Source organism: Neofelis nebulosa, chromosome 7 (genome assembly GCF_028018385.1).
Source record: "Neofelis nebulosa isolate mNeoNeb1 chromosome 7, mNeoNeb1.pri, whole genome shotgun sequence".
Lineage (NCBI taxonomy): Eukaryota > Metazoa > Chordata > Mammalia > Carnivora > Felidae > Neofelis > Neofelis nebulosa.
This window is the reverse complement of record NC_080788.1, coordinates 90793236-90812011: the sequence shown is the minus strand read 5'-3', so window position 1 is coordinate 90812011 and position 18776 is coordinate 90793236. Positions and strand designations below refer to the sequence as shown.

At 32.9% G+C, this 18776-nt stretch overlaps 1 long non-coding RNA gene across 5 annotated transcripts in view; it reads left to right on the top strand.

Moving 5' to 3' along the window:
- The first annotated feature begins 879 nt into the window (after positions 1–879).
- LOC131517141 (uncharacterized) overlaps positions 880–18776 on the top strand; it is an 80883-nt gene continuing 62986 nt past the window's right edge. For 4 of the 5 annotated variants that reach the window (XR_009264426.1, XR_009264425.1, XR_009264424.1 and 1 more), the window contains exons 1-5: positions 880–1026; positions 6018–6072; positions 10857–10990; positions 11131–11291; positions 11632–11673. This is a non-coding gene — a long non-coding RNA (uncharacterized LOC131517141). Of the gene's footprint in view, positions 1027–6017; positions 6073–10856; positions 10991–11130; positions 11292–11631; positions 11674–13455; positions 14305–18776 lie in introns of those variants that run through there. The other variant, XR_009264427.1, reaches the window with a different exon arrangement.

Sequence of the window (18776 nt, the reverse complement as noted above, 5' to 3'; positions counted from 1 at the left end):
AATTATGAATACATCATCAATTTGTTTAGTCTATATCATTTCTCAGGTCTCTTCCTGGATTATTTTGAATAATACCCAATGAATCATCACTCTAATTGGAAATACTTAGTAGGTATCTCTAGATAAAATGCATCCTTAAAAAAAATCACAATACTATTATAAACCTAAACATTAATACTAATTTTTAATGTGTTAAAATATCAATTTTTCATGTAAATTTTTAAATTTTAAATATTTAAAAAATTACAGTAAAAGGTACATAAAAGTTACCACTTTGAACATTTTTAAATGTATAGCTCAGTGGCCAAGTAAATTTATATTGATATACATCTGTTATTATCATCCATCTCTGCAACTTTTTATGAAATATCTATTTTTCAAAATTGTTTGAATTATTACTCAATTCCCATATATTGTAACTTTAAAAATGACATTTAAATATTATATAATTTTTCAAGTTTCTATCTCTTTTTGTTTACTTGGCATTTTTTATTGAAGAAAACAATTCATAAATCTAATAGACAATAGTCTGAACCCTGATGATTATAGCCATGAAGTAATTTCTTATGACCTGGTAGAGTTTTGACCATATTTGCATTCAGTTATTTTTGACAAGATTGCTTTATATAAAGTTTTGTGTACTTCCATTCAAGGGTGTGATGTTTAATTTTATGTGTCAACTTGACTGGGCCACAGAGTGCCCAGATATTTAATCAAACATTAATCTGGGTTTGTCTATGAGGATATTTTTGGATGACATTAGAGTCAACTAAATACAGCCAATTGCCCTCCCCAATGTAGGTGACCTTTGTCCAGTTCATTGAAAGCCTTCCCTTTCTCCTACCCATGAATAAGAGGAAATTCCTTTTTCCTGACAAGAAACTCTTCCCAAATTTCACAGCTGCTGGCTTTCATACTGGAATTTACACCATTTACTTTCCTGATTCTCAGGCCTTAGGACTCATACTAGAACTACACAATTGGATCTCTCCTGAGATCTTGGGACTTCTCGACCTCCATAATCATGTGAGTCAATTCCTTATAATAAATGTTTTTCTATGTATGGATCTCTTTCTCTAGAGGACTCTGACTAATACAAGGGGATATGTGTAGGTCTGTTTGCCTTTGTTTTTGTGACATTTCCATTAATTATTACTGATAGATCTGCTACTTAAGGACTCCAAAACAGTAATATTCTAATTCTTATTTATTAGTTTGTCTATTTATTTGTTTATTTGTTTTCTTGTTTATTTATTATAAAACTCATACAACTCAGTAACAAAATAAAAATAAACAACAGGATTGAAAAATGGGAAGAAGAAGTGAATAGATATTTTTCCAAAGAAGCCATACAAATGGACAACAGGTATACAAAAAATTGTCCAATATCACTAGTTATCAGGGAAATACAAATCAAAACCTCAATGTGATACTACATCACACCTGTTAATATGGCTGGAATAAAAAAAGACAAGAGGATAACTAGTGTTGATGAAGATGTGGAGAAAAGGAACCCTTATGCACTATTGGTTTGAATGCAAATTGGTGCAGTCACTCTGGAAAACAGTATGGAGGGTCTTCAGAAAATAAAAAATAGAAATACCATATGATCTAGCAATTGCACTTCTGGGCATACATCCAAAAGAAATACAAACAGGATCTCAAAGAGGTATCTGAACGCCCATATTCATTGCAGATTATGTACAATAACCAGGATATAGAAACCACGTAAGTGTTTAGCAGTGGATGAATGGTTAAAGTTGAGGTAAGATATGTACATATCTAGATGAGTTATGAAAAAGAAAAAATTCTTGCCATTTGCAGATCATGGGTGGATCTTGAGGGCATTATGCTAAGTGAAATAAGCCAGACATAGAAAGACAGATAATACCTCTTATCATTTATATGCAGACTCTTAACAAAAAATGAAAAATCATAGAAATAGAGTAGAAAAGTGGTTGCCACGGGCTAAGGTGTGGGGGAAATAGGGATAGTTGGTAAAAGGGTAAAAATTTTCAGTGGTAAGAAAAAAATAAGTATATATAAGAAATTAGCTTCTCCTACCCTATATTTCCTGCCTTTTCTCCCTTGGGAAAAATCATGTAAATATATTTATGGTTTGTTTTTCTATTTTTTAATATGTTATTTAGTACCATGCTACACATTCCATCTTGCTTTTTTTCACTACAATATGTTGTGAAGAACACAGCATAGTATTATAAAAAGATGTAACTTATCTGTTAAATTTTCATAGAAAGGTTTTTGAGAAAGTAGTATGTTTGAAATTGGTCTTCAGAAACCACAACTGTTCATGGGAAAAAATGAAAGTGTTAAAATTTAGGAGAATGGAGATCAATTAGAAAGCTACTAGCTGTGTCTAAATTAAAACATGAAAAATTTGAAATGGCTAGAGATGAAAAGACACAAAGTTAGAGTAGATGGTTTTGGGAACTCTAAGATGTGGGTAGTAAAAGAGGCCATTATTTAGAATAATTTCAAGGTTGCAAAATAAGGTGACTGAAAGAATTATGGTGACATCAATATGAGTAAGAAATGAATAAAACAGTAGTAATTGAAGATGGGTTATTATACAATCGACATTCAATTTTGGGTCTATTTTTTTATATGTCTGCCATATTGTCTAGCAGTTTGTGAAAATGAAAGATAAGACTTGGAGAGAGGTCGGACCTAGAGACATACAAATTCAATTGATTTACATAAAAGGGAGAGATCAGTACAAAAGATTGGTGAAATGCCAATGAAAATAATTTAGAGCATGGAATAGGCAGACAAAAATGAGAGAGAAACAAACAAGCCAATGAACAAAAACACACCAACACAGAAGCTTTAATTGAATGCAATTAAGGAAAGAGAAGGAAGCAAGTATGAGACTAAAATATATTTTGATCAATGTTTGAATGTAATAAACAATAAATTTTTAAATTATATTTGGTCTATAGAAATCAAGTGGCCATTTTTTGATATCAGTAATATTTGTATCAGTTTGGTAGTAAAACTCAGAAAATATAGTTACTTGTGTGAATATAGAGAATTTAGTTGTCAGTTAAATGAGCTTATCTTTTTGATGCCCTTAAGGTACTTAAAATCCATAATGTTATAAAGCATATTTATACAATGAATGTTCTCACTTTATTTTTGTTTCTATATGAGTCTTGTAGGGAGGAAAAACTGTGTCTACCCATATATGGAAAATCTTGGTAATATATACTGGAATAATGGGAAAAAGCTAATTTGAAACAGAAGGAATATGACACTACAAGTTTTTTACCTGTGTTCCACAGGGAGTGTAAAGTTGTAGCTGAATCAATTAGAAATTTGTTACCTAGATATAAAATGCAAAACAACTAAAAAGTACCTTTTAGAGTACAAATGCTGCATAGGAATTTGCAACTGACTATATTACTAGTTTTCTCCCTATGTTTAATTCCAGAACTATATTTCCTTGCATATATATATATTTATATATATACACCATATTTAAGTTAAATATATGGTGTATATATATATACACCATATATTTAAGTGAAATTATAATTGTATTATAAATATGTTGATTATTTAATAATACTTTAAAAATATTTTATATCTATGCTTACATAGTTATCATAATTCCTTGGTATCAATAATGCAATAATGCCTTACAATGATTTAAATATAATTTAACTTTCTATCCAAGACATCACATATATTTCTGTGACTAAATTCATACTATAGAGTTTCAGTCTAAACATGGTCTAATTTCCTAACTTATTATCTTTAATAATAAATCCCACTTGTGCTTCACTTTCATAATTATCATGAATGCTTTCTAGAGTCTTGAGAATCTTTTCTCAAATAAGTTTTGCATGTATAGCTACTTACTCTAATTATGAGTTATTCATTGTTCCAATGAAGTATCTTTTAAGATTTGTAGTGCTGTTACAAAGCATAAGAAATGCAGATCCTAAAACTTCTATGTGTTTATAAGAAAGGGAGTGCAAGTATTAAAAAAAAAGACTTACAATAATGACATATTTAATGTTAAGTTTATCTACTATATGTAATTATCCATTAGCTGATTCAAAATTTTTTCAGTGTAAATTAGAATTGTTCAATGAAAAATATACACCATCCTTTCTTAATGAAGGAAAAATAATTGGTAAGGCTTAAAAATATAATGTAGAAAAAGAAAGCTGAAGGAATGCCTTGAAGAGCCAAAAAGTGCCTGACCTGATATCCATTATGAGGATTGAATAAACCAGTCTCTTTGGCAGATTGTCTTTAGGTCATTTCTATAATATTCATTTATTGAAGTTGGACTTCTAGATGAAGAAATACATTTTGTTTCATATATCTGCTGCAATGCACTAATGTTGAATGTTTTAATTTCTAAAATTCAAAGAAATTTCTGTAGGTTAGAAGTCAACTACTTGTCAGAAACAAACAAAAAAACATGAGTGAGTATTCCACAGACCAAATACTATATATGTTGTATATATAATTACATATATATATATTAACCTAATATATAGAATTTAAAAATAACTGCCCCCAAACTGCCTGATAAAACAGGTGTCCCTAAATAAGACCATAACAGAATAAAAAATATTCTATTTGGTTACATTGGAACCTTGTATACATTAATAATTCTTCCATATTTGTGTCTATTTCCATACATATATGTGGAAATATATATATATAGAAATATATATATGGAAAAAATATTATACACACACATACACACACACAGAAAGTGCTCTAGAACAGGGGAGGGGCAGAGAGAGAGAGGGAGACAGAGAATCTTAAGTGGGTTCCACCTTCAACACAGAACCCAATATGGGGCTGGAACTCATGACTGTAAGATTGTAACCTGAGCTGAAATCAAGAGTTGGACACTTCAACTGAGCCATACAGGCATCCCTATTTCCTTATATTTCAAAAGCGGTAAATTTTATCTACTTTTGCTACTCTGTACGGTATTTGTGGACAATTTCATTTAAAATCTAGGTATTTTCGGGGCTCCTGTGTGGTTCAGTCAGGTTAGTGTCACACTTGATTTCAGTCTCAGGTCATGATCCAAGGATCGTGGGATTGAACCCTGCACTGGGCTCTGCACTGGGCATGGAACCTGCTTAGGATTCTCTCTCACCCTTTCTCTCTCTCTCTCCATCTGCTCCTCTCCCCCACTTGTGCACTCTTTCTCTAAAATGAAACAAAAAATAAAATAAATTAAAAAAAATAAAATCTTGGTATTTTCAAAGTATCAAGAAGAAGTAAATTTTACTGTGTTTAATGAAATTACCATTTTAAATACAATCATTTTGTTTATTTCTTAAGTTATATTTTTCATATTTTCTAACTCATAACAAATTTTTAATATATACACACATATATTTTAGATACAAAAATCTTGTGATAGTAGAAAGGCCCAGTTTGAAAGAATTTTCCCTCCAAATATTTCTTTGTAGATGTTTTTTTCTCCATTTGTTTTAAAGCTCCCAATGGTAAAATTTTCACATGCTTCAGCTACCAACTCAGTTACTGAAAAGATGTGTAAAACATTTATCCTTAATGGGCTATAGATGGAACATTGATCTTAAAGTCTCTGAGGAAAACAAATAGTTGAGTTCATGTAATTTAATTGGTTCTAAAGTTGATATTAGAATGCATAATCCACTGTTTTTAACAAATATGTGAATTAAGAGTTTTACAATAAAATAATTTTATGTTTTAAAATTTTATCCTACTGAACAATGTATTTTTTTAGTTTCTCTCTCTGAACTTCGATTCTGCTGCTTTTCATTGACGAATATTAATATATAATTAATATTAATACTATTAATATATGATATATTATATCACATATGAATAATATTAGTATATAATATATGTAATCCCACTTAAAGTAGAATCTCTTATAGAAAGATAATTGGACCTAAAGGGTTCACATTGTCCTTTAATGAATAAAGACCAAAATGACCTTAACATTGTTCTCAACTCATCTTATCTTTACACAGGTTTCTTTCTAACCCTAGGTCCCTGATCTCATTTTTCCAGGATACTTTTCTTTAGGTAGCTTGCAATTGCATTTTGTTTTGCTTTGTTTGTTTGTTTTTGATCTTGCTTGGTATGATGGTTTCTTTAACAATAGGATTTTGCTACTACAATGCTGGACATTTTCCTTTCAACATCAGTTATAACTGTAAAGATGCCCATAGCTTGAATTTTTGAGTACAAGTTATGTCCTACCAAAGAAAAAATTAAAAGTGTGAACATGAGTCTTGACAAAACTGTGTCTAAATTTTTGGTGTAAGCTCTCTGTTAAAAATAATAGACAAGAGATGTACCAGGGAAGATAAAGGTAGATTTCTAGACAAAGATAATAACTATGATCACTCATGTTTTTCGAATTATTCATTTGTCTATTTAACACATAGCTGTATCCACATGAAGACATAAACTTCAAGTCCTTGGACACTTTAAGTTACTTTTTCATTTAATATATGGTCGTACACAATAAGACACAGCTAAATAGTACTTTAAAGCAGCAGACTAAATGGATAATACAGGTCACAGAATTTTATAAATTTCAACACATGGTGTTAGAATTTGGAAAAAGAAGTGAAAATTAGGAATTACCAGGGTCTTGAACTATGATAATAAATTAGAGAAGTGGAAAAAGGGGGAAAGTATACTCAGGAAGAATACAAATCAATACAAAATCTTTCAATCAAGGCTGACTGACCATAGTGTATTTTATGGACTACCTAGAAGAAAGAAAAGGAATGAAGAAATATTTGGATGCTTTAAAAAAGTGGTTTTATAAGAATATGAGGGCCAGTAGATGAGAACCAGTAGATTTATGGTGTCTTATAGAATCAAACTAGTCATGGTGAGAGAGCGCGACATATGACTTGAAAGAATAGATAGCATCCAACTGTGAAGATCTCAAGTGCAGGCCGACTAGGTTTGCCTGTAGCCTATATGACTTTGATATAATGTGAGGAAATCAATTTCAATAAGAAAGCAAATCAAACTATTTTAATTTCTCAAGTGGGTATTTGCATATTAATCACAAATATTTAATCTAAGTGTCTTCCTGTCTCAAATAAAAGATGTCTTAGTAAATTATTCTGGGTAAGACAGAATTTTCATATACATAAGGATTTATACTTTTTTAAAAGCAATAATAGAATAGTTTTAATTAATAGATGATTTATGCAAACCTATATGATCCCATTTAAAATATAGCCAGGAATTAAAAATGTAGATGGACTACTTGAGGTGATCACTGTGGTTAGTGATCTCTGCACATGTCTGTAAGTGACAGAGATTTGAAATTATTAATATCAATAATTCAGAATGAAACTTTCTAATGTTCTTAGCCAACATTCACATTTTTAATTGCTTACTCAAACTGCTGCAACACCTCCAGCCTCTGGAATTCATGAATAGCATTCCTCTGTAAGTTGACCCCATCAACCCTATTGAAGTCCCAAGTTGTAGTGTTAAGTAAATAACCTCTCCAAAAGGCCACTATACCATTAGAGGTCATGATGCCATGGTCCTTGTCCATCCCAGAGACTCACACACCAATCTGGTTGGCATTAAGCTCAAAATTTCTTGCTAAAAACTATGATTTACTATGATCACTTAATTTCCTGGAATTCCAGAACCCAAACAGTTATCCTATAGACATTTCCTGAAATTGACTCTATAACACATTTCTCAATATCTGCTCAAACCATTACATTGATATATTTTTTTAAATCTTCAATTTCTTTCCTAATGTTTATTTCAGGTTTGTGTGCTACTCCAAACATGCTTGTCCCTAAAGGGCACTGATTTTCCCCAAATTATTTAAAGCAGAGTTTGTATTTGCTTCGCATCTCAAGGCCACTTTGAAAATATTTCTTATTTCTTCAACACTTTCTTCTCACTTGAAAAACAAATGTTATTAGATTTAACATCATCTTTCCTGTCAACTATTGATTTGGGGATCACCCACCTCATTAAAATTTTTTAAAAAATATTTGTTTATTTTTGAGTGGCAGAGATAGACAAAGCACTAGTGGGAGAGGGGTAGAGAGAGAGGGAGACACAGAATCCGAAGCAGGCTCCAGGCTCTGAGCTGTCAGCACAGAGTCTGATGCAGGGGTCAAACTTACAAACTGCAAGATCATGACCTGAGCCTAAGTCAGACGCTTAACCAACTGAGTCACCCAGGCACCCCAACCCCACCCCACGTTTTTTAAAGTAATTATTTATTCATGATATTTCACTCCTTACTATTATTCCTATCATTTTCTTTGTAATCACTTCAATATTCCAGTACAAGTTTGGTTCAAAATATTCAACATTCTGGTCTCTTGGTTCTTTGAGCTCCTCCATCCGATCATGTTTTCCTCCTCTAAGCTAAACTAACAATTTCCATCGTCTTAATCTGGACTGTGAGGTCAATAATAACTACCCCATCTCCAGAACTTCACCTTCAAGGATCTCTGTGTTTAATCATTGTCTTTCATCTTTCCAGATCACTGAGCCACTATATTTTTATGCCATGCTGAAAAGAATCTAGATGGCATTTATTAGCACGTTTCCTAGGCTGGGTATCTTGACAGTAATCATGCTACAGAGAAGAGAAGTTGAATACATCATTCCATAGAGTTTTGCCTACCCCATAAACATAACATGTGGGGTGTAAGAATTTCTGTTACTGGAGTGAAGGACATGAAGAAGCTTGCATTTCTTATCTTTAAAAAGAAAACAGAGTACTTAAGTTGGTAACTTAAAATAGGGCACATATACTATATTTCTGCTTCTAGATTTGAGTAGAGGCAGAAAAAAAAATGAAGCTGTTCAATATCTTGCTTATGTCTAGTACAAATATTTCTGTACTGGAAATTTGATCCTTATATGTTATATTTAACAGTGCTCATTGTGTGAACATGATCAGAAAGCTACATTTGAACCTGTATTGGACCCTAGATGAGAATCTCAGTACAATTCCTTAGGGTTTGTAGACAAAGCCACCCTTCAGCAAGTAACTTTTTCTATGGAGAAATAGTTTCTGACTTTTTACTGGGTTGTTTTTCAGACTAAAGTACTGAAGAAAAGGTACCAGGTAATCATGCCACCTAAGTCTCACATCATAAAAAAGATCTATCCAGCCACTCAGTCAGGCACATCCAACAGTCCTTTGCCATCCCAACATCAAGTGGAGGTATTATTTATGCATAAGATTAGACTAAGGCAGAACTTGATAGCATAAATCATAAATAAATTGCTGTCACACTTCCAATTCTTCCTCAAATTATATCTTTTGTATCATGATATATTCCTCATGTCCTGACTGAAAATTAAAACTCCAATTTCATAGAATGCTATTTCTGTTATTTGTGTAAATACACACACAAATATATATGTGTGTATATACATATATACGTACATATATATATACTAATAAATGTAGGATATATTTGTAATCAATGGAAAATGAGTGTTAGGGTATTTGCATAATTTTTGAGTGTGAACTTTATATTTTATCCATTTTCTGTAACTCTGCTGAATTTTTTGTACTTATATATTGTTTTAGATTTATTTTAATAATAGGAATATTAACCCTTTATCTGTGAGCATAATGCAAAATTTTTTTCCGATTACTCATATTCTCAGACTTTGCCCTTCTGTTTATTTGTTTTTTGTTCCTACAGAAGTTTCTACTTTATTTTTATATTATATAAACCAGCAATAAAAATTGCACCTATATTTTGGGGCCAGAATTCAAAAAGCTTTCCCAACATTCAGGATATAATGAAATATACCCAGACTTTTGTTTATAATTTCACATCTTTCTTGACATTTAGATACAATATGTTTCATTTAGGGGTATAAGCAGTTATATTTTGATCCAATTGTCATTGTGCCCAAATGGCTATACCCCTGTTTTCAAACTTTTAGTAAAAAGATAATTTTCCTCAGTGATTTGAAATGCTACCTTTGTGTACAGTAAATTTCCATGTACTTGTATTTGATGTTCAATTTGTTCCAAATATATAACTTTTCCCAGGTCAGTAACATAGTGTTTTAGTTATAGAGACTTCATGGTATGTTATCCTAGTTCCCAACATTTAATTTTATTTTCAATACTTGTTATCATTGAATGTTTATATTTTTCATATGAACTTTAGAATAAATGTGTCGACCTCCATCAAAAAATCGTTAGTATTTTTGTTGGTGGTGTTGTCATCATTATTATTTCAACACTACTGATCCAATATAAAAGTTTACCTGACTCAAACTTTTTCTGGGTTGTGTTTGATTATTTTGTGAGTAAACAAATTCAAGATATAAGTAACTTTATAGTCTTGCACTAATTTAGTGTGGTAACCTAATTAATAATATTGCCACATCTTCAGAATATAACCCATTTCTACCCATCACCTTATTATCTTGGGAAACAGGAAACCAAATATGAATTGAAACTAAATTCGCTTACAAATAAAGAACTTTTCAAGACACAGGAAATGTATTTTTATTCTACTTAGTAGAACATTAAAGAACATTAAAGAAGTAGAACATTAAAGATCATTAAAGAACTTTTCTTTGCCGATTAATATTTTAATATTCTGAAATTGAATAATAATATGCCTTAAGAAATTCAAGGAGTGTAATATGATTTCTGATATAAAAGTACTTCAGGGAAAATAAACTATTTCAAATATGTTAACTATTATTACTACTCCAAATTCTTCAAACACTGTGTCGTTCTAATTTATTAATGAAATGATACACTATTGAAATGATTTCATTTTTAATAATGCCTCACAAAATTTGAATGTCTTTGCTTTCATTAGGTGATCATTCAAAATACCAGGCACAGCTGCTCACAGATGACTGACCAAACAGGAATCTCACTCCATTTTTCAATGTTCACCTGCTAACAACTTTTAGACATCATCCCTTCCTCATCGTTTTTGTCCACATTTGGGTGAGCTAATAAGAGAGCCTGTGCTTTCTCCTTCAGTACCTGCTGGAAACTGAAACCACACAAGCCCCCACCTTATCCGTACCCCACCCTTAAATGCAACAAAAACTCCTGAGCCGGTCTCTTTTACTGGCACTCTCCAGACACTTCAGACCTCCTTGAGATCCCTGCCCTGCGTAGTGTACTACTCTTGACATTTCAGTCAAATTTTAGTGAAAGTGCCCCCTGCCTTTGCAGGGTGACCATAACGGCTTGACCCCTGCAGGAACTGATCGATCAAGGAAGACAACACAACAGCTGCATGGTTAGTAAATAACAAAAACTTGGTCAGTCTTCCTCTTTAATTACCTTAGTCTTATATGATGTTTAAAAAGTAATTCACATATTACCTAACGTCATTTTTAATATGTTGCAGGGACATAAATAGGTCCCAATAAAGTAGGCTAAGATTAAAAAGATCTGTACAATTTACAAAACATGAAGATGTTATTTTGTAATCATTTTAATTACATGATATATTAAATATATCTGCTATTAAGGTAGTATAAACTACCCTGATTTAAATAACTCTAAATTAACATTAAATGTATGATAAGAGAGTGCTAGAAATAAGACACAACTAATAATCAACATTTTACTTACAGGATTTCCTTCACAAACTATTGTTTTTATCTTCATAATTCAAAGTAAGTAATGAATTTCTATGATATTTATCTCTTGTTGCAAGAAAATTTACCAAATACGATGGCCTCCTTTTTTATGGAAATACATGTTTTTGTGGTTTATGGAATGGTAATAATAGTAACTAAGGTGTGATGTTCTTTTATAAAGCTTTGATTATCTTTGAAAATAGCTAATATCTTTATGATGTTTAAGTATTGGAATAATAGTGTTCTTTTGTATGTACAACCTGTAAATTGCTGCTGTTGGAATATTTTCATACTTTTTTGTAGATAGAATATATCTTTATGTCTTAAAATTTTCTTCTTGTGGAAATGTTATTTGCAGAATGCACTGTTTAATAAGGTTTAGAATAATAAACAATCCAAAAGATAAGTATCTAGTATTTAAGTACTCTTAGGGGAAATAAATTTCAACTTAAATGCCAAACAACTTTATTTTAAATATAATGCTTCAATGTTAATTATTTATAATTTTTATTTTATATTAAAAGACAGATGCGTAAATTCTAGAGTTGGAAATTTTATTTGAAAAATTCTTTAACTTCACAGGACACAACAAACGTATTGACAACAGTGGAGGAAAAAATCTTTCTTTTCTTTCTTTTATTTTATCTTATTTTATTTAACATTTATTCATTTTTTAAACCCTCTTTTTGTTCTCCATATTTAAGAGTCTCTTATGTTTTTTCCCCCTCGCTGTTTTTATGTGAAAATCCTTCGTTTCTTATTCTTCATCAAGAACTATCAGAGTTCTTACAATCTGCAATTGACCGACAGCTTCTAGTTCTGGTTAACTGCTCCACTTTCCAAACACAAGTTATAGCAACTTGAACTTAACTATTCTTCACTGGGTTTTCATCACAAACAGGCAGAAAGATAGCTTTGCATTAAAAGAAACCAAAAAAAAAAAAGTTTTCAAGTTCTTTTAACATGTTTATTAAGCAGATGGTGGTTCCTATAGAATGAATAATTGTGTCCTTCTCAAAATCATATGTTTAAATCCTAACCTGCAGTGTGATGGTAACTGGAGGTGGGACCTTGGGAGGAGATAAGGTCATGAGGTGGAGCCTGCATGCATGGGATTCATGCCCTTGTAAAAGAGATTCCAGAGAGCTCCCCTCTTATCCCTTCACTATGAGACACAGCAACAAGACAGCCCTCTATGAACCAGGAAGCTGATTCTCACCAGAGACTGAATCTGCCAGTGACTTGATGTCGCAATTCCCAGCTTTTAGAACTTTTGAGAAATAAGTTTCCATTGTTTTAAAGCCACCTACTCTATGGTGTTTTTGTTGTAGCAACCCAAATAGCCTAGGCAGCAATTGCTAACAGAAGTGGGGTGCTGTTACAACAAATACTTAAAACTGTGGAAGTGGCTGTGGTAACAGACAGAAGCTGGAAGAGTTTTGAAGAGCATGCTAGGAAAATCATACATTGCCATGAACAGAGAGTTAAAGGTGATTCTGTGAAGTCTCAGATAGAAAGAGAATTCTAGAGAAAGCCTCAATCTTAGAGAATACTTAGGTAATTGTGAACAGATGTTGGCAGAACTTATCCTCACAGGCCATTTTGATGACATCTCAGATGGAAATGAGAGACATGTTATTTAAAACTACAGGAAAGGTTATTGTCGTTATACAGTGGCAAAGAACTTCATTCAGTTGTATTCATATTCTGGTGTTTTGTGGACTGTTGATCCTGGGAGCAATGAAATTGAATACGTAGTTGGCGAAATCGTAAGCAAAGTATTGAAGGTGTGACTTGACTCCTTTCGACTGCTTACAGCAGGATGTGAGAGAGAAGTGACTTAAAGATGAAGTTGCTGAGCAAAAAAGAAGCAGAACTTAAAGATTTGGAAAATTATCAACCTATCCATATTGCAAAAAGATGGGGACACTAAGGATATGACCAAGCTACTGTTTGATAAGGAGGGTAATATGAATCAGCCATCTCAACAGAAGTCAGAAGTTATTTTCCAAGAAGATGGAATGACCCCAAAAGGGTCATCAAGACAGCACTCCCATCATAGACCTCGAGTGCAAGGGTGTGAGGGATAAAGTGGTTTCAAAGGGAACAATCTTCAGGTGGGCCAGGGAAATTCCACCCAATAACCAAGGGGTAGAACCCCTGCAGAGAATTGTGACTTTGGTTGTGCCTAGCAGAGCTCTGTGGGCATTGATTGCTGCCTCCACCTATATTTCAAAGGACAGGGCTACTGGGTGAAATCAGGGACTCCAAATACCAGTCTACACTGAGAGGGCTGTGGGCATGAGACAGTAGAGCCATGGGACCCAATCAGAAAGCCACCTTGAGGGCAGGGCCCAGGCAGAACCACTGTAAGTTCTTCCTACTGAGCTGTAGGGGGCGGGGGAGTGTTGTCACTCCAGTGGACCTAGAAGTCAGATCCTCAAGCCAAAGAGGATTATTCTCAAGCCTTAAGTCTTAATGTTGTTGCCCTGATAAATTTTGGACTTACTTGAGACCTGTCATTCTTCTCTTTCCTACCTTTCCCTTTGGAATGGAAATGTTTATCCTATGCTATCCCACCATTGTATTTTGGAAACATATACCACGTTTACTTTCACAAAGAAGTAAATCTTTGTTTATAAACTACCCAGTCTACGTTTGTTGTTGTTGTTGTTGTTGTTGTTGTTGTTGTTGTTTTAAAGCAGCTGAAACAAACTAAGACAGTATTGTTAATTTATATGAGTCTAATATTCCACTTTTACAGTAGTATTAATTTATATGAGTCTAATATTCCACTTTCACTCTGGCTTATGAGTCCAGAAAATGGAATCAATTAAATTTTCTTGTAATACTCAGATGCTTCTCTTTCTAAAAGAGTTGACAGACAATTTTCCATTTCACATTTCACACACATATACACAAACACACAAATTCTTATGCTGACTATTCCCAATAAAGGTGTAAAAGACAGGAGTATTTCACAGAAGCTTGGTTCACAGTTCCTAAATTTTCATCCATGAAAGTCCAGAGTATACATTTATTTGAGATATGTATAGAACAATGGGACATGGTAGCTACTTAATAAATTAAAATTAAGGAACCATTTAAGGAAAAGGAAGAAAATATATGAAGGTAATGAGATAAAGAATACACAAATAAATTTTATCTTATTTTGGCTTTTCTATTATATTTCTAAGGATATTATAAATTAAATATGCAATATACATTTAATGTTCTACTTAATGTCATTGTAATAAGACTAGATTTTAAAAAGAAATAAAAGGAAAAAAAGCAGAGTAAAACATTTCAGTAATCTTTTAAAATTATAATTGTAATAAAGTAATTTTTTATATTCAAAAAGGTTATTTTTCCTCATCAAACATATTTTACTTCATTTTCTAATAGACTTTACTTTTTAGGGCAATTTTAGAATTCACAGAAAAATTAATTCAAAGGTAAAGAGATTCATATTTTATTTAAAATTTTTTTTCATTTCATTTATTTCAGAGAGAAAGAGAGTGAGGGAGAGAAAGAGAGAGAGAGAGAGAGAGAGAGAGAGAGAGAGAGAATCCCAGGAAAGCTCCAGGCTCAGCATGGAGCCCGATGTGGAGCTTGATCCCACAACCCTGGAATCATGACCTGAGCTGGCACCAAGAATTAGACACTCAACCACCTGAGCACCCAGGTGCCCCTCATATTTTATTTTTAAATAATACTCAGACTACAGCTTAACCAGTAAACTATTTGATCATATGCATTATATATTCTGTATATACACAGTTATGCTATCATAAAACTCCATTACAAGCAACTTTTTGTTGAATAATACTGTTCCAAACTATTCTGATTTTATTAATGAACTATTGGATCACTATAGGTATCTCTTATGCTAAGTACTGAAGGAATATTATTGGAGTCTTAAATAATCCATTGTTTCATGCAACACTTGGGTCAAGTTTTAAAGCAGACCTTAGTGATACAATGTATGTTCATATACATTGAAAATGTGAGATATTTTAGAACCAAACATTTACTGATAATGATTTGAAAACATTGAATTATTTTTAGTTAGCAGAGATTACTAGCATAACCATGGAAATTTTAAGATACTAAACATTTTTCTCATTGGAAATTCTAGGATACTTTTTGGAATCAAATTTATTTAAAAATAGGCCTTGTGAATTATGATTTGTTATCTAGAAGTAAATGTTATAAAATTATTTTCTGTTTTCTTTAAGCCGTTTTAATTTTGTGTTATAATGGTATACTAAAAAATAACATGCTGAGCCTTATATCCCATGAACTACACCAGAAGCTTTATATATATTCTTTTGGTTTAATCATTAAAAAACCTTGGGAGTAAGCATTATTAAACATTTTTCTTCAGATGAAGAAAGTGAGATAAATGTAAACTAAATAATTATCCCACTTAGCACAGCTGTTAAAGAGCAGAAATGGGAATTGAATCTTAGCTATATAGTTTTTAAGTTTATTTTCTCTATTTATAAACTGCTAAGAAAAGATAAAAAGAGTTGGCTCCTACTCAGTTCATATATTGAAAATTTAAAAATGAGTTTCATAGTGTTTTGAGTTACACTGCAGAAATAGGATGGGTCCCATCTAAAATGCGGTTTTATGTCCAGGTTTATGATATTCCACACACCAAGAGAATGTAATAAAAAGTATGTCATTACTTACACAAGAGGCTTCAGGGAGAACTGGGAGGGCACAAGCAGATCCAGGCTGGTTTGAGCAAAACTGAGGGACTGTGTTTGGGTCTTTATAGTGGCCGGGAAGTAGGACTGGAGAAAAGTTCCTCAGAAAAGATGAGGCACATGAGAGCTTTACCAGCCTGTCCTGTAGGATCAAAGGGGAAAGGGAGGGTGAGGCTTAGGAATGACTCAGCAGTCATCAAAAATGGTCAGTCTCTTTATTACAACTCATATAACGTTCCTTGTAATACTCCATATCTTTCTTATAATATCAAGGCACAAAATATTTAGCTAAATAATTTTTAGTTAAAAGGTAGTTTACATCTCCAGGACGTGTGAGAAGAAGACCCAATTATGACACATCCTGCCTCCCAAATCATCAATGAGATTTAATCCGAAATATTTAATTCATACAAATCCCCTATCATCATTAGAATGCAGAAAAGGCTTCTTCCAACATACCTATAACTTTGAAGAATATCTTCATAAAATTATACAGGTATAAGTTGAGCGAGGAGGAATTTAGTCACTGCATATTGGAGAAAAGCCGTAAGCTTCCATGAATACTTTTTGTTTTGGAGCACCATATGGCTCTAAGGATAGACTGTGAAACATTCTTGGAAGATGAATCTTTCTCTTGCTTTTGCCATGCCATGCTTCATCTCTTATACAGCCTGCAGGGTACAGAAATGTCCCTCTTTATTCAAGAGCAGATGGCAGTGCAGTGTTAATGTTGGCATTTGTTAAGCAGTTGGTTGGAAAGATGGGCTCTTTCCTGACTAAATATGGACTCAACAAATGAGTTTCAGAAGTGACTTGCATTTGTCTGCTAGGGCTGTCATTACTGAGTACCACAGACTGGGTGGACTAAAGGACACAATGTGATTTCTCAGTTCTGAAAGTTAGAAGTCTGAGATCAAGGTGTCAGCAGGCTTGATTTTTTCTGAGGCGTCTCTTGTTGGCTTGTTGATGACCATTTTCTCCTTGTGTCTTCACACGATCTTTCTTCTGTCCTTGTCTGTATCCAAATTTCCCCTTCTTTCTCCCCCCGGCCTCGACCTGACAATGTATTCCTTTAGATACCTTACAATTATAAAAGAATACCACAGATTTTAAAATATGGACTGATTCTGAGAACACCAAAATAGTCACTTTGTAAAGTTTGCTTTTGTCTGTTGTGGTAAATCGCTTTTGAAAGTGAAGTTTTCTCTGAAACCTTCCCTATTATTCTCATGCTGCAAAATATTTTTGTAAGTTTATTTATTTATTTTGAGAGAGAGAAAGAGAGTGTGTGAATGGGGTAGGGACAGAGAGAGAGGGAAAGAGAACCCCAAGCAGGCTTGCTGCCGTCCTTGCAGAGCCAGACATGCTAGCTCGATCCCATGAACCATGAGATCAAGACCTGGGTCAAAATCAAGAATCAGATATTGAACTGCCACCCTGAGGCCCCCATGCTGCAAAATATTTTTAAAGAACATATGGAAATGAGACTTTTTCCTGGTGTTTCCCTAGTAGAGGGGGAAGAAGAGTCCTTCTCCCCATCTTCAGTATCCATTTAGTTGTGGTTAGAATACATCTTAATCAGGCTTACGCCAAGGTAAATCTTTTAAGAATTTATCTTGTGAGTCTCTTCTAATGGAAGGGACATTTTATTTTTATTTATCTTGCTTTTCCTGGAATTGAAGATGTGCATGGGAATTTGCTTCTAGGAGGAACGCTCTGTTATATTTACCACAATGAAATGGGCACATAAAACCAAAACCACAACAAACTGCAAAAATAACAAAAACAAAAAATAAAACATTGGCTCATTAGATCTTCTTTTATTCCCAATGTGATAATACACACAATCACCTAAGACTCACTCCTGTGGTTTTTTTTCCGCTTCCTTCTTTTTCAATATTTAATTTCCTCACATACATACAATAAGAGCTATTCATTTTACTTGTTCAGTAGGACTGACTTTTTGCCTAACATTTGCTCTGGAAAGGGGAAAACAGTGCATATTATGCATGAGTAGGTGACACTATGACTTCCAGCCCATTTTCCACTTTAGTCCTGCTGTTTGGCATTATGAATCCATTCAACCTTTGATTAACGGTAATTTATTCATGTTTCTGGAAATAGTTGATTGATACCTGATTTCTCTAACATGGCCAGTTGTGATTGTCTGAGTATTTCAGGGGAGAGATGGCAAAGAGGGAAGTAGAGGGAGTAAAGTGTTTCTAGCTAGTTAATATTGTAATGACACCACAATTTGTTTTATGTCTTGCTTAATGGAGATGATGAGTCTAAGATAGCAGATAACATAGGAAAAACAAAACAAAACAAAACAAAAACCTCTGAGTTTAGGAATATGTGATTTTGCATCAGTAATAATGGAAAAGGTAAGAAATATTCTATTCTTAAGATACACTGAATTTAAAT